Source organism: Ananas comosus, linkage group 13, assembly GCF_001540865.1.
Source record: "Ananas comosus cultivar F153 linkage group 13, ASM154086v1, whole genome shotgun sequence".
NCBI lineage: Eukaryota > Viridiplantae > Streptophyta > Magnoliopsida > Poales > Bromeliaceae > Ananas > Ananas comosus.
Genome location: NC_033633.1, coordinates 5411419 through 5424375, shown reverse-complemented (window position 1 = coordinate 5424375; position 12957 = coordinate 5411419). Strand labels below are relative to the sequence as shown.

Sequence of the window (12957 nt, the reverse complement as noted above, 5' to 3'; positions counted from 1 at the left end):
GGTCCTATTCCGGAGAAAATTTAATAGAGAATGTCACGGCTATATTGCTAGCGAATATCTCTAATCAATTAAAATGTACTGCAGGAGGTAGCCGCCGATCGGTCAAAACGGGCAGTTTGGCTCGCAATTGCCTTGGTTTCGGCCCGCCCGTGCGGTCGCTCGAAAACGTACCTCTCGATGAGCAACTTCGTACCCCCGGACTCACTGTCCCTAGAGCAAGTGGCAAAGGGCTTGATAGTTGATACACGAGTCCCAAGTTCGAATCCTAGTTGATTCACATTTCCAGCCAAATTTATTTCTAAATGAAATAAAGGAAGCGGATAGCGTGCTACCTATCTCTTAAAAAAATAATAATAATAATAAAATAAAATAAAATGTACTGCTAAAATTTATTCATTCTATTATAATTTTTTAAAAAATATTTTTATTTAAAAATATATATACTTTAAGGGTTTAGATTTTAGGATTTAATGTTTAGGGTTTAGGATTTTAGGATTTAAAGGTTTAGGGCGTGTTTGGTTCGAAGTCGGAATTGGAATCGAAATAAGCTGGAATCGGAATCGAAATGACTCATTACCTAATTTTGTTTGGTTCATCACCTGAATCGGAATTGGAATAAATCATTTCCATTGTCGGTGTTTGGTTCAGGTAGATATAAAAAATATAATCAAATTAATATACTAACTTTATCTTTATAATATATTAATTTAAATTCAAATTAAAAATNATGTCAAAATTTTAAATCTATTTTTTTAAAAAAAATTAAACTTTGAAGTTGAGGGGATAATTCAAAATATAAAACTAAAATTTCGATTTATTCAAATTCGAACTTAAAATTACAATTTAAATTTTAATTTGAATTCATAAATTAAATTTAAATTTTAAATAAAATTTGAATAAAACTTTATATAAATTAAAATTTAATTTAAATTCAAATTCATAAGTTTGATTTGAAATACTTGATTAAATTTAAATTTTTAATTCAAGTTCAAATTAAAATTAAAAATTATATATTTAATTTATAAATTTAAACTCATATTTTAATTAAAAAGTTGAAAAAATAAATTTAATCCAAATTAATATCCATTCCGTCCGGATTCAACTTCCATCCGGCCTAGGAGGCCGGATTGGAAAACGAGGTGATTGGGGGATTCCCATTCCACTCGGAAATCGGAATGGAACTCCCGTATACCAAACACCCACAAACGGAATCGCCCATTCCCATTCCAATTCCAATTCCAGGATGAAAAAGAAGCGTACCAAACACGCCCTAAAGTTTAGGGTTTCGCCGCTCCTGCAATAATATTATGCATGCGTTTATTGCTGCAATAGTTATTGTTGCAATAATTGTAGGGGGAGTGTAAGGAAGTGAATTCTCGAAATTCGAGAATTAGACTTCGACCAGAATCGACTAGTTGTCGAGTGTGTAAGCTTCGGAAAGTCCGAAGGCGATTTTAATGCGTAAAGTGCATTAAAGAAGGATCCGCGGGAGCACCAGTGCAAAATCTGCACTGGAGCAGAAATGCTCTCGGGGACCGGTCCCTGGCAGGGAGGGACCGGTCCCATCAGGCTGGGTTGCGGAGGTCTCTGATGAGACTGGTCCCTGATGGGGCAGGGACCGGTTCCCGAACGTTGGCCTGGCGAGACTTAGCCAAATTTGGCTAAGTCCCGAGAATGCAACTCTCGGGAACTGGTCTCTCGGACAAGGACCGGTCTCCCGGGGACCGGTCTCTCAGGCAAGGACCGGTTCCCGAACGCGAAAATCCCTCTGCTCGAAATGGCAGCCTTCGGGGACCGGTCTCCCCGAGCTGGGACCGGTCCCTCCTCGCGAAAACTGCCCAGTGAGGGCAGTGCACAAGGGTGAAAGTTGAGGGGCTTTTATGCAAAATGGCCTTTATTAGAGATGGGGGACCCCTCTCTCTCCCTCTCAGCTGCTTTCTCTCTCTCTCTTACCCCTTTTCTCTCTCTCTCGGAAAGAAAAGAAAAGAAAGAGAAGAAGGAAAAGAAGAAGAGGAAGGAGAAGAAGAAGAGAAAGAAGGAGAAAGAGAAAGAGAAGACTAAGAAGAAGAAGAAGAAGATATCTTCTTCTCTCCCTCTCCCTCAAGCTTGAGGAAACCTTGTGTAGGGGTAAGCTCTAAACCCCTTTAATGGTGTTTTTAGGGTTTTGGAGTTTTATTGCTTAGAATTGGTTCAAATGGAACCTATTAGGGATAAATAGAAGGTCCGAGCTCGAAATCGAAGCTTGCACTGCGGATTTCTCCGTTGTTGAGACCTAGGGCTTAGAATGGGGATTTTGGCAAATCGAGGGTTTTGATCTAATTAGTTGGGTCGCTAACCTAATTGCTAGGTCCCGGAACGCGTCGGCGAAGTCGGTTTCTCGATCCGACGAGCGGGTGCGGAGAAATCGCCGAATCGGGTACTCGAGGGCTCGCTTCGCCCCGAGGAGTTGAAGCGGCGTACAAGAACCCCAACGTCGAGTTTTCTACTATCACGGCATCGCCAAGAGGTGGGTGGTGTCCATCCCGAAGCAATCGGGCTCCCTCCTATGTCTTAGTATATTTGATCTTGCATCTTGTATTATTGCATTATAGGATTAGTATGCATTGCCTTTCCTTATGTTTTTCCTTGATAATATCGTAGCGTACATTGGATAATTGATATATTGGATTGATAAGGATTGGGTCGAGATTGTGAATCCTATGATGTAGAGAAAATGATGAACTATGAACGAGTGGCATCTAGTTAATAGTAAACTATGAACGAGTGGCATCTAGTCGATAGCGGACAAACGGACAATCTAGTTAATAGTGTATGCGACACCTATGGACTATATGATGATTGTGACTCTAGAGGACAGGGTATCCTCGAGCTTAGAGGATTGGATCATGCTCACGGTCTGTTAAATCTTGTGATGGAAGCCCCACACAAGTAGTGCGCTCCGGATGTTGGTCACGCCAGGGATTGCCTATATGGCCCCGCCAGACGGTCTCGGGTCCGTAGTGTGAGTTGATTCTCCCTACGTGTCGAGATGGCTAGTGAGCTGTAGGCGAGCCTTCGGGTAAGCCATGAGATTAATGAACAAGTAAATGAGGTTAATGAACGAGTGAATAGCTTCACCCTTGGACATGATAACAGATTAGTTGCTTACCTATTTCATTGGACATGCATTCATATACTTATGATTGGGCATGGTAGCGTAGCTTCATTTCCGCCATTTACAGCTTTCCTTATCTATCTACCTATCTATCGATTGTCTACTTATGCCCGCTTGGACCTAGTGGGGAGATCGGCGGAGTCGGCGGCCGAACCCACTGGGAACTAAGGAAGTTAGTTCTCACCCCCATTTTCACCACAGGTTCCAGTTCGGGTGTCCCCGGTGAGCGTGAGGACCGCGGTAAGGGCCCGGCGTTCTAGTCGCATTAGCTACCTCCTTTTCTGCATTAGCCGTCACCTTTTTTATATTTGAGAGTAGATGATGTATAGGGTGAGGTTCGAGTGATTGCATTTATATTTTGGAAGAATGTAAAAGATTTATTTAAATGTAGTAAATCAAATGAATGTAATAGATAGCCTCTTCTCTCTTATGTTGTATATGTTTCTATACTTGTATCTTGCTCTTGTTTGTAGCACTGGTGGTGCTTTCTGATCGTGTATTTATGAATTGATTCCTGGGTAAATTCTTATACATGATCCGTTGATTAGCCTTGGACGGACAGGGGAGGTCCTGTCCGCCCGGCATCTGTTCGACGCGCCCGGGCCGAATCAAATTGGTAGCGGTCTCGGGGCGTGACAGGGAGAGTCATATAGGCCTTTATTATAAAAAAATAAAATCATATATAAAGAAAATTAAATTAATTTAAATTCAAATCATGAATTATATATTTTGAATTTGAATTTTGTATTCAAAATTGGGGAAAAAAGAGAGGGAAGGTTATTTTTGCAAAACAAAATCATTTTCAATGAAATAAAAATACTACTTTTATGGTCTAGCAATGCTGGATGTCGTGGTAAAGTCCGTTTTCGGATTCAGCGTGTCAATGGCGCGGAAAAGCATGAAAATCAAAAAGTGGTCAAATGAAAAGTTGGTATTTTTGGGAAAAGTGAAGAAATTTTATGTGTGGAAAAATCGCACAAAATGGCACGCCGATAGGCCTCTTCACATATTACACGTGCTGTGAAGGGTTGAGATAAAAATATCGAAGTTCGACGGGTTTTTGTATAATTTTACCAATTGTATTGCATATATAAATAGGGTTCCCTAAACCCTAGCTCACCCCCCTCTCCTTCTCTTAACCCTAGCCGCCACAGGAACGACCCCCACCTGCTCCGCCGTCGACCCCAACCACCGACGACCATCCCTTGGTCGCTAGAATATGGCCAACCCCCTCAAGTCTCTCTCTCTATCTCTCTCTCTCTCTCTCTCTCTCTCTCTCTCTCTCTCTCTCAACACGTTGACCCGATCTCTCCTCCTCTCAACTGCGCCACCTCGAGACCACGTCATCGGCATCCTAGGCCTCCAACGACGCCACCCCAGCCGGCCTTTATCTGGTGCCGCCATCGTTCCCCACCGTCGCTGATCCTCCGATGCTGCCCCAATATCCCCTAGCTAGTCCAGCTGCCGGAATCCCAGTTCTTGCCCCAGGGCGCTTTGAGGTTGGCTGCATCTTCTCAAATGTTGTCACTGCCACCCACACTAGTGCTACTGCTAGCAGCCACCACCCACGGCCTCCCATCGTCAGCCGCATCCTCTCCGGTCAGGGTGCGCACCCTATAGCCGCCGAAGTCAAGGTGAATTGGTTAGGGTCCTAGCAACCCCAAGCTAGGGTTTTTATTGGCCGACTTTACTGTTTCGGCCTTTCCTAACGCTAGTTGACTTTCCGAAAGATGAGTACGGTCCTCCAAAGGTGTTGTGGACATCTATGTTCACCTTTGTTGTAGTTCGAGAGGTCTTAGATTGTGGGTTCCACTATGACGCTCCCGGAGACCTTAAAAATTGCGATTCAAGTAGCCCCAGCGCACTTCTCGACCAATATCTGCGCTCTGGACAATGAGCGCGGCTTTAGATCGTTGAACCCTTCTAGCCTACACCGCTAGTTGGACTTCAAAATGTTGGTTTCCAGTAACAAGTCCAAAATCCTAAATTTTCTATATAAAATGCAATTAGAATATAAGTTAGGGGTTTTTTGAAAATCAGACCATATGGCTATCTCGAACAACATGTACCCACCATGTGTGACCTCTGACTAATTGTCCTTGATCCGATGGCCTTTGCAAAGTGTCGTTAGGGTTTCAAAACAATTATCGGCAAAATTGTCGATTGATCACGGGTATTGGTTTGGGTTTCGCGTTTAATCAACGTAAATGTCAGATATTTATCGTCAAGCCTTGTTGGCTGATTGCCCTTACTATCTCCTGTGTCCAAAGACAGTAGGTGCATGGCGGAGGGTTCCAGAGCCAAAACAAGCACTTCTGGGAACCCGGTATAACGTAGTTTTGATTTAATGCACTTATTAGCATTATTTTCATGTGTTGCTACTCGTGTAGTGTTTCAAAAAATTTAACTGTCAGAATAACTGCAGTTTCGACAACTGGTCAACTCTCCAGTAAAGTGTCGGGATGAGTTGGAATCATTTTGACACGAAATCGACGCCACTAATGATCCCAAAACACAGGTTATATTTAGCTGGAACATGTTAGTAATTTAATTGGTGCCCTGGTTTCAACTTAGCCCATTCAACTTGTTAGAAAATTGTGTGCATTTAAGCCCAGCGGAAAAGGAAATCAAACAAATTTCATTTTTAAAACTCGAGATCCAATCTCTAAAACCATGCAAACAGGATCCTTCATGTTGTTTAAGATTAAAGAGAAAAAGAAAGATCTAATCTTTATCTTTGCGCGAGTAGATTGTCACCGCAATCTAATGACCATGAAATTAGATTCACTTGAAGCCACACAAGCGTCCGGCCTCTACAACTATTCACATAAGATTGCTGATCTGATCAATGTCCTCAACATGGCGCTAGCTCCCTTGCAAAAAATGATTTCTTGCTAGAGGATTGAAGAGAAGAAGAAAGAGGAGAGAGATGACGGCTAAGATTTTCTAAAAACTCTCGTATCTTTATAAAGAACAATATAATCCCTTTTATAATAATATAATTAATCATTAAGGATAAGAATAAATTTAGATTTAATTTTATCTTATCCTTAATTGGTTTGATCGATTAAATCCTAATTTAAATTGACTTGAACCCAATCCTAATTCGATCATATCAAATTAATAATGCAATATTTACACATTAGTCCTCTCACAATTTACTAACTTTTAGCAAGTACAATTTACTAACTATTACTAAGTCATCTCTTATAACATTTGCACTTTAATATCACTAATTTGTAATAATTACAAATTAGTCCAATTATCAATATATTGACAATTAAGTACTCCGGCGATTCAAAAATCGCGATCAAGCTATCCGATCAGTCACAACCTCTTATGTGTGTGACCCCATAGGTTATATTCTATCTAGTAGTGAGATATATTCTGATCACTATCAATAATATCACTGAAACTCCTTTCAGTGGGTTAGAACAATTGCAACTCAGCCTAATGAGAATAATCGATCATCCAGATAACTCTCATAAGTCTCACAATCCACCAGTAACGCCTAGCAGCATGTAGTGGCATTCCAATAGAATAGAATACTGAACCTCATGGTGCAATTATCGTGTGATACAGTCCTTCTATCAAGAGTCCCAACTAGATGGATGTCATGGAATAGCTAGTCAAACCCCATCATCTGTCGTATGTCAAATTTATTCAACTCGAATTCTTAATATCGGAAACCCTTTCCGCTATTAACTCTACTCTGGATAAGGTCTTCTAAACTCGGTCTCATAAATCATATAGGACTAACGCCCCTATCTACTAAGGAAGATAGATTCTATATAGATACACACCCTATTCCTATACGAACTTACTGCAGCCAATATGCACCGCAAAACCCAAATGGCTAGGGACCAAGTGTATATACAGTCAAACTACAGTAACTTCATTGTGAATAGTTGAGGCACTACAAGTCAAAGGACTAGTCACACTACTGCAACATTGAGTAAGTCACTAACGAGTAATTAGACATCCAAATAACTTCTCGCGTTGGTCACACTCGGTACCCTTGTTCTCTAACAGCCACCTGCACATTCGCTCTAGTGTCTCCACACTGTTGACTCGAGACTTGTCTACCCAAAAAGGAAAGTGACCTATGCACGAGTCTCATTGGATCAATCACCGTCCCCCTAATGATCCATTGATCGGGAGCATTTAGGAATTAACAACTAATGGCACATATCCCAAATTCTCAACTCTTGAGAATATATGTCATCATTTTATTAATTCCTTGGACGATTCATGGACACATACACAACATCAATGAAAAGAAAATTTCAAATTCATTTATAATATTTATGTAATATATCGAATCTCCAAATCGTAATGCTAACTTTGACCAAATTGATCAAAGTGTGGTATATGGGTGGTAGACGAAGTCCCTGAGTTGCCTTGAAGGCGTTGGAATGGTTAGAAGTGAGTTTCGGGAGTATTTAAGTGTTTTCGCGCAAACCGAGCGCGAAAACGAACTCCGAAGTGTTAAATCTGCTGGAATTGCAGAAATGGCATTGAGTACCGTACTAGAAGATGGGGTACCGGTACCCAATACAAGTGCAAAATGAGCTGCTCTCGGGTTGAGGTACTGAGTCAGTGGTACCGGTACTGGACAGGCTGTGTACCAGTACTGGTGGTTGGGTACCGGTACTCTGTTAATTACCCGAAAGGTTAGCTCTCGGGTTTGGTTGCTTCATTGGTGTGTACCGGTACTGCGTAGCTGGTATCAGTACTGGAGGTTGTGTACAGGTACTGGATACTATGTACCGGTACTCTGTATAAAACCAAGTTACGCAACGTTCCGGCTGAGGTACTCGAGAGTGGGTACCGGTAATGGAGAGCTTGCGTACCAATACTCCAATTCAAGTATCGGTACTCAGCTCTGCTAGGGGCTGAATTTGAATAGTTGCAAATAGCAATTGTTGGAGGGTTAAATTGAAATTGTGCTGGGTTATAAATAGACTCCAATGCATCACTCCTCATGTACGATCAACACTATTCTCTTCTTCTCATTTTCCTCTTATTTCTACTTTTCTTCTCTCTCTAGCAACTCTCCAACAAGGTGATATTGGAGGAGATTTTGAGATTGGATTGAAGCCATATATAGAAGGAGAAGAGGCTTGAGGCAAGGAAGAACTTTGTGGAGCAAGGTGGACTAGGTAAGTTCCCTTGCATCTATATGTTAGGGTTTTGTTCAATTACCCTAAATTGCATGTTTTTAAGATTCTTAGGATGTGAGAGCTTGGATAACTCCATGAAATCCTAGGAAAATTGAGTATATTTGGTGTATGCAAACCCTAGGGTTGAAATTCGTATTTTGTTGGAATTGAGGCCTATGATGAAATTGATCTCTTGTATTTCTAATTGAAGGATAATTTGACATGTTGAGCCACTCAGATCGAAGTTTCGACAAGTCTACGGCGCCTTATTGAAGAAAAACCTCGTTTTGCTTTTTTGCTTTCGTTAGCATTGGGTCGAGGGAAATAGACGACGATAAATTGCGGGACTTGGATTCTCGCATTTCAGCATCCCTACGAGGAGGGTGGTGCTATCCGAAACTGTGGGATTCTCGTTATGTCTATGTCATCTTTGAGCATATATGTAAATGTATAGTATTTATGCATTGTAGGGTTAATATTAATATGTCGTTAACATATGAAAATACTTGCATCAAGTTGTACATGAATTGTGAATAGGACTCTATAGATGTATGAACCAAGTTGTGAACTATGACAATATAATAAACAATGTGACATTATGACTAGATGGATTGAATAGCACCTAAAAACATGAATGCTAGAAAAGTGAGACACTTAATGTTATGACATTAGTGACATGGTATCCTCAAGGTTGAGGATTAGATCATACTCACAGGTAGTCTGATATGCTTGAAGGTGGTCGTTCCACCTCAAGCGGTGAGCTCCGGAGTTGTCACAACTGGCGGTAGCGGAATTCTCCCCAGCAGACGGTCCCGTCGGGTTGTAGCGGAATTCTCCCCGATAAAAGGGATTTGGTTTGGTGAGTTGTGGTTAACCAAAGGGTTAGCCAAGAGAATTGGGTAAAGGTAATGAAAAGGACATGCATCATGAGCATATGTACTTGTTTCGGTTTCTTGTACGGGCATAGTAGTTGCATTAGCTTAGTTGTTTATTGATTATTTACCTTTCTCTACTTATGCCTGATTAGACCTAGTGGGAAAATCGACGGGGTCAGCGGCCGAACCCACTGGGAACTTCTTGTAGTTCTCACCCCACTCTTTTTGCAGATCCTAGCACGAGCGGGGCAGTTGAGGATCGCAGCAAGGGCATAACGCCCTAGATAGTAGACTCCTGTGGCATTAGTTGTACCCCTTATGTTCATCTTTTGTTTTGATGAAAAGGACTTGTGTAAATGTTAACTCAGAAAGTGTATCATGTATATAATGATGTATGAAAAAGAGAGTTGTATTTTGGTTAAAGTAATCAAAGTTCAATGTATGAATGTAATAGTTAGAATTTACTTTCACTTGCTTGGTTGCTTGCCCTCGTGCAAGTTATGTATATTGATGTTTTTCCTAGGCAACTCGTTATACATGCTAATGTTGTTGTGGTTGAGCCTTGGGCAGAAAGGGGAGATTCTGTCCGTTCGACGTCTGTGCGCGTGCCCGAACCGATCAAATTGGCGGTCAGGGGGCCTAACAATTTGGGCTAAATTACAGAAAACTACCTTGTCAATACCCACTTTTTCACTTCCCCCTCCCCTCCCCGTCATTTAAAAACCTACATTTTGCCCCATTGAAAAATGAAAAATGTTCACTTTGGCCCCCACCGTCACTATTCTGTTAGGGTTCCATTTATATCCTATTATTATATATTTTTTGTACCCAAAATACCCTCAGCCTCCTTTCCTCAGAATTGTCGCCTCCTTCCTCGCCACCTACGCTGACTCGCCCTACTTCGCCTGTCACGCCCCGCGACCAACCGCCAATTTGGACCGGGTCGCGATGCCGCCGACAGACAGCCGAACGGACAGGGTTTCCTCTGTACGCGGACAGAGTCTCCCCTGTACGCCCTAGGCGTCACAATCAAAACAATATATAAATGTTCCAATCAGGAACTGATATCAATCAAGATTGCATAAGAAAGTATCAATAACATAAAACTAACTGCTATTACAAGCCTTCATTTACAATCACAGTTTCTGATTAGATTTTTGCTTCCGAATTACAATCTAATTATGTCACGCCCGGGTACCAGCGGAAGCATATCCGGCACGTGCACAGACCCGCCATACACCTGCAGTATATAAGGCGTCTACAAGAAGCAAGTCGATAGGAAGTAAAACAAGAGAGTCCTATCCTGATATCAGAGCAAAGTACAAGTCGATATACAACGAGTATCAAATCCAAGTCAAAATACAAAGAGTATACAATCCAAGATCTCAACAAAAGGAGAAGTAACACCACTATAACCTCAACCCTAAAGTAAAATATACATCATGGGTATACAAAAAGAATAGGTACAACGGTGGTCTCTCTATACATAGGGACATCACCCTCGGCCGTAGCCCGAGTAGCAAGGTGATCGACTAGCACGCTCCTAGTAGTCCCTAGCTAGGCGCGACTCCCTTGCCACGATCCCTAGCCTCTCCTGTAGATGGCTCTGTAAAAACAACCACCAAAAGGGCGTGAGAACTATTAACAATAGTTCCCAGTGGGTAAGCCGCCAGCCTCGGCGAATTACACCACTAGGCTCAAGATGTACTAAATGAAAGCAATAACAATAATTGCATGATTTATAAGCATGTTGCTAATAAGTAATAAGCATGTAATCAACATGTAATAGCTTTCTACAGTAATGAACCATTTGCATAAAAGAGATATAGCAACTTCTGTAATCATGAACATAGACATGAGTATAAGCACGAATATAAAAGTGACTACTGTACACTTTAAGTAATAAACATTCATTACTGTCCTTTTTCATTTAGTACTTTCCTTTCATTCACAGGGACCTACCCAAGGTAGTCCAGCTTGCGCCGCGCCTAATGGCCCCGTGGTAGTATACACTCCCCACGGCAATCCACTTCGGCACCCAATCCCGCACGGGCGAGCAACTGTCGCATAGGCCAACTCCGGAGTGCCGGCTTGTAGGGAGCTACCCTCACAAGCGTGTGCGAATGAGCACGATGGCAAGCAAACAATATCCAATATCCACATGTCACAATTTTCATAATTTCATTGCAAAGTTCTTACCCTCGATCCTCTGATCGGAATTTCAATACACAATAGTAACAAGAGCTAGTAATCACTAGATTGTAAACATGTAAGGGTAAAGCTAAATCACATAGCATTATAATCTTTTCACTAGTATGGCACTATCAACATAGTCCAGAGCATGTCATAGTTCTCTACGTTCGAGTCAAGAGAATGTCATTGTTCTCTACTTTAAAGTGCATCCTACACTTGTTCATAAGACATTCAACTGAATTGAATATAAATGTAAATACTTTCATGTATATATGTTCTCTATATCATAGAAACATAATAAACTGAATTCTTAGTTGTTCTACTGAACAAAACAAAAATACTTGAATGCATGAGTACTTTTATGCATAAACGCTCATTCACATATGATAAACGTCATGATGACGAGTTCCGAGCCCTTTAACAATCACATAAGCACACAATAAAACCATTTCTATAATACATATAGAACATAGAGGAGTTTCACTTGCTCTGGTTAGGTCCGACCCACCTAGTACTAGGCTCCAAAACAGTCCAAGGAGTTCCAAGGATCAGCTCCACTAGGTCGCAATCCTGCTGAACACGAAGCATACATATCGTATCAAAATTACGATCGAAAAGGCCAATTTCGGCGCAATTACACTTCGTACATTGGAATAGCTTAAATCCCTGTTTGGCTTAGTTCAATACCTCACGTTAAGCTTCCAGAAGGTCCTCCAAGACCAGACGAAGGCGGTCCAAGGGTCAAACACCCTCTCGCTGCGAACAATTTCGAGACGACATCAATATAGTCGATTATAAGCTATAATAGTCGAAATCTTGCGAATTCAGTTTCTAACTAAAATCCCTGCTTACCTCAGGTTAGAATACCTCCCAAACCAGCTTCAAAAGGTACAAGTTCAGCTCAACGAGGCTCGAAGACCTGCTGCGAAGAAAAAATCCCAATTTGCATCAATTCGCACAACTTAGTGCATTAAGTTCCGATTTTAGCTTCATAAATGGCTAAATATTCCAATTAAGCTTCAAAGTAGCTTATCCCAGGTCTAAGAAGGTTAATTCACAGCTAATTAACTCATTAATAATAGCTGAATTCTCAGTTTAGAACAGCCAAGAGCAAAAATCTGAAATCGCTACTCAAATCGACGAATAGAACGTCGATAACGGAAAAATCAAGTCGTTTACCTTCTCAGGCTTCCAACCAGCACCTCACTGGTCCAGGGCTGCGAAATTCCCTCCAAAACGCTCTCTTGCACGTGCACAAAGGTGCTGCGACACTCGCAACCAGCGAAGAACGCGCGCGGCGACGAAAACGAGCGAAATCGGCGAATTCGATGTAGAGAGAGAAAAACCCTAGAGAGAGAGAGAGAGAGATGAAGAAGAAGGGTGCTCTGAGCCTCAGCAACCTCCACTGAGCTCCAGAAGTCGTGCTGGCTTCATATGGATGAGATCAAGATGTGAAAAGACCAAAATACCCAAGCTGCCACGTTTCTGCATTGTGTACCGGTACACCATAATGGCTGTACCGGTACACCAAGCAGAAAAGGCTGATTTCGCCCAATCAATGCACTTTCTTACT

The 12957-nt window shown here is 41.6% G+C and overlaps 1 long non-coding RNA gene across 3 annotated transcripts; it reads right to left on the bottom strand.

Annotated features, from left to right (window-relative positions):
- LOC109719784 lies at positions 11915 to 12587 on the bottom strand. Of its 3 annotated transcripts, XR_002218774.1 has the most exons (4): positions 12564 to 12587; positions 12237 to 12303; positions 12072 to 12140; positions 11925 to 11957 (listed from the first exon to the last, which is right to left on the bottom strand). It is a non-coding gene; the product is annotated as an uncharacterized LOC109719784 (long non-coding RNA). The 3 variants fall into 3 exon arrangements; XR_002218773.1 differs by lacking the exon at positions 12564 to 12587 and having other exon boundaries at positions 11915 to 11954; positions 12237 to 12437; XR_002218772.1 differs by lacking the exon at positions 12564 to 12587 and having other exon boundaries at positions 12237 to 12437.